Source organism: Octodon degus, unplaced genomic scaffold (genome assembly GCF_000260255.1).
Source record: "Octodon degus isolate 3935 unplaced genomic scaffold, OctDeg1.0 scaffold00047, whole genome shotgun sequence".
NCBI classification, from domain to species: domain Eukaryota; kingdom Metazoa; phylum Chordata; class Mammalia; order Rodentia; family Octodontidae; genus Octodon; species Octodon degus.
In genome coordinates this window covers 3,782,785-3,787,157 of record NW_004524623.1, presented here as the reverse complement: position 1 = coordinate 3,787,157, position 4,373 = coordinate 3,782,785, and positions in this window count along the sequence as shown.

The window sequence follows — 4,373 nt, the reverse complement described above, 5'->3', positions numbered from 1 at the left end:
AATATGCCTCTGGACCTAGATGCTTTACAAAAAGAAACATTGTCTGTGTCTCATTGTTGGCTCACCAAATTTTGAGTCTCAACAAACTCAAAATTTTGATGAACAAGTACAGGATTGGGATAACTTTTCTGATGCCCTCAGTCAGCTGAATACTTTTACATGTCTCAAGGCTCATTCATGGTTTTATGTTTTTATACTCATAGTAATTTGTTTATGTCTTCTGATTTTATTCTTAGTCTGCCGCAAAGGAACTCAAACCCACCAGCATTTAGAGGCTCTGCAGCTGCAGCTCACTCTGATTTGATTTTTGCAATCAAAGAAAAAGAAAGGAGGAAATGCTGGAGACCACATATTGCAACTTGAGTGTGGAGGACATCCATCCTTGTTCTGGTCCTGCTCTTGAGCCAGAGTGGAATGTGGAAATTCCCTGCTTTTTTCTGGTCACAGCTGGAAGCTCTAGGGCTAATGACTGCTGTAGCACACAGAGCAAGACAAACCTGCTGGAGACACCTAGAGAAACTACAGTTTCCTTACTAGCCCCTATCTTGTCCTTGTTCTTGAAAGAGTGCTTTGCTCTTCCTACCCCACCAGAGTCACCATAGATATTCCCAGAAGCATCCACTGCCCTTCGCTGATAGTTTTTGACTCAAATGTAGTGAATAAATTCCTGGCTTCTGAGTATTTTATGGCCTTTTATTTCCCAAGGACAACTGGTCATCCCAGACCCCTGCCTGCATCTCTATTTTCTCTCTTGTTCTTTCTTCCCACCATTTGCCATAATCCTCGGCAGGAGATTGGGCACTCACTGCTGGGGATCCCAATAACTGCCACTGTGGAAAGGGTCACTAATAATACAGCAAGCAGAGATGTCAGGTAGGCAGATAAATTAGAGATGTCAGTGATGGAAAAAAGTATTTGAGAATTATCAAAATAGACATGTTGGTCCAGGAGAATAGATGAGATCATATAGGGATAGAAAGGCAGAAAGAAAAGTGAAGAAAAATCCAACCTCAAATGCCCTGAAATATTCTATCATTTAGGATAAGATTAGGAAAGGTCCATCAAAGAAGTCTATAAAGAAGCAACTGGCAAGGTAAAAGAAAAAACTAAACAAGTTTGGTGCCACAAAGCCAGGAAAAGAAAGTGTTCTACCAAGAGGGTGCTGGGCACCTGTTCCTATCTCTAGGTAGTTAGCAAGTGAAGAAAGAAGGCTTGACTCTTACAATCATCAGCATAGAGTCCACCAGTAGGCAAGTACAAAACTATCTCAATGGAGACATCGTGTTAGCAGTTAAATAAAGCAGGGTAAAGGTCATTAAAGTCCTTACTTAACTGAAGTCACTTAACACATTTCAGTGAGATGAAAAGTAAAGTAATTAGGAAGTTGCAGGAGAGTAATTATTCACCCACCAAAAATGTTTTTTGGCCAAATACTAAGGCAAGTATTATTCTAAGAACAACTGGAAAGTGCAAAGAAAATACCGCACATCACATGCTCCTTAACAGCTCACAAAGTATGGTGTAGCATTGGGAGATTAGAAATAGTCATTTGTATTGGTTATTGACTGCCAAACAAATGCTACATAACAAACAGCTCCAATACTCAAACATAACAAGGAGATATTGTTTAGAAGTCAGATTGGAGGTTCAGCTGGTCAGAGTCCACTTCCCATAGTCTGGGCTTAGCTTACTCACATGTTTATGTTTAGGGTCTTTCTAAGTGTCAAGATAAATGGACTCTGTGAGTGCCAAGGTTGCATGTCCATGCGGTTGGTTTGTCCAACAATCTAGAAAAAGACAGCTGCTAATGAAGAGGACGAAGCTAGTAAATAGAAATAGAACGCAACCATTATTAGAGTCTTAACTATCAAGCCTAAATTTCAGTGTATACAAAGTCACCCATCTTTGGCTTCCCAATCAGCTAAACAAAAATCCTCCCCTTGTATAATAATAGTCTGAATTGGACTCTGAAGCACTTATTCCACTGAGCCATCTCCCCGGCCCCTGAAACTTGCAACTCATACAAGTTTATAATTTTGGCCTTTAAGAAATAGATAGTCATTTATGATATAATCAGAGGAATCTGTTTTTTTAAATAAAAGGTGGAGGGATTTAGGGAGATTAGTTCTCACCAACTGGTTGGGAGAGATAAGAACTCAATAGAATGAGCCCTGCTGGCTCTTAATTTAGTACCTGGGGATAAAAAGAATGCTATTTCTCTGAACCTCTACTGGTAGTCAGTTGGTACAGACAAGTATAGCTATGCTAGTTGCTAAAGGCAGCATCCATTCCGATAAGTGATACGCATATTCTCTGATTGCCATATCTGTTGATTACCCCTCCTACCCTTACCCACACACATTGTATTTTCAACAAAGAGAATTTCTCAGAAATATTTGTGAATTCCATTTTATGTTTGCCCATGAAGTGTGACCTCAATTCCTTCCACCTTGGATGGCAAGATGCAACAGAATAAATTTGCCTGCAGCCTGGATGAGCTTGCTCCCCGTGAGAGGGACCAACTTCTCACTCTTCTCCCTTAATACAGTCATGATGAAACAAAACAGTCAAGCCAGGCAGAATACAAATGCCAATAACATCCAGAGTGCCACAGACACTGACCTCTGCCCATAGGTGCTGGAAGTAGACAGGCAAGCATGCTGCCAAGGAAATGTCACAGAAAAGAGGAGACGTGATAACTTGTAGGCATTGTATTGACAATACACGGTGCACTGCTGACTCAGCCTTCATTATTAATAAAATGCCAGGGTCTGCAGAGTGTGCCAGCCAAAACACTTCTGTTTATTTACTGACCTCTGCTCAAAATTCTACCACATAAACTTGACCTTCTTGTCTAAGGAGAGAAGCGGAAAGGGGAGTGATGGCAGACTATTATAGCGACAACTCAAAAAACCTCCATGTTCAAAATTAGCCATTTCTTCTGATTGACAGAATATACTATGATGTGCCAGATATTGGGATACTGTAATTCCATGAAGTTCTAGCTGTATGACCTGCCACCTCCACCTGAGCCTGGGGGTACAAATAGGTTCTGCCAAGGATTTTGCTATCTCGAGCAAAGTCAGATTTATCTTTATCAGTTACAAACAATTTGCTGCACCCACCAGCCAATTAAAATACCCTGCAATGCAAAGACTGGTTTGTGTTACAAATGGCACAGTCACATGACAGAACATTTGCCACTGTCTGTTACTATAAGAACCAAGTAGAAAATTGTATGGTAAATTTTAAATGAAAAAATCAAGAGATATGATAGATAGATATATAGATACATAGATAGATGACAGATAGATAGATAGATAGATAGATAGATAGATAGATAGATAGATAATTTGATCAAATGCATGCATATGTGGGGGATTCTAGCATAGTATTATCTATAGTTGTTTCTGGAAAAAGAAGCTGAGAAAGAGAATGGCACTTACCATTCACTTAAATCTATTGTATCTGTTTTCTAATTAAAATTGGTTAATTTTTCTGTTACTGAAATCCTGCGGAGTCCCAATCTGGTAATTTGCTAATTTGTAGCCAGATGGGTCTAAACATGACATTCTGGACATATCTGTTCCAGTCTTGTCCTCTGAGATCTCTGGCTAGAGGGCCATTAGCCATGGTCCCACTTCAGCAAGGAAAAGCTCACCAAAAGAAAGAAGCTTACAGCTACCACAGTGCTACCTCAGAGAAGCCCACCCAGAAGAGCTGCAGGACAACTTCCCAGTTGCTTTTCATGTAGTTTTTCTCTAAGATTAAGACAGGCTCCTAAAGGACTCTCAATTTTGAGAGTCTAATTTATTTATAACAGCCTTCAGTAACAGTCCCTCTTTATATCTAACTTTAAATACCCTGAGTAAACTGTGATTCTAATTATGTTGGGCTGGGAGAAAGTCGATTACCATCCTCCTCACTGTAAATATAAATTCAAATGCCTCCTGATGGCGGAAGAAATTAAGTGAGTGGTAGAAAACACCTTTAATCCCAGGATTCTGGTAGGTCAGAGCAGGAAGATCATAAGTTTGAGGCTGTCCTGGGCAAGTTAGTGATCTAGTCAGAACCTATCAAATAATTTTTTTTTTCTGTATTTAGAGCAGGGTCTACAGGATTTTCAGGGTCTCAGTACATAGATCAGACTCATAGTGATTCTCCTGTTTACAGCCTCCCAAGTGCTGAGATTACAAGTGCACGCTACCACGCCCAGTCTCAATTGCCATCTCCACATGCCCCAGGGGCAGAGCTGGCAGGGCACACCAAGGATTGAACCCAGCCTCTGCACTCTGCCTAAGCAGTCAAATAAATTTTTTATAGGGGGCTGGGAGCATAGCTCAGCACAAAGGCTCTAGGCCCAATACCAAAGA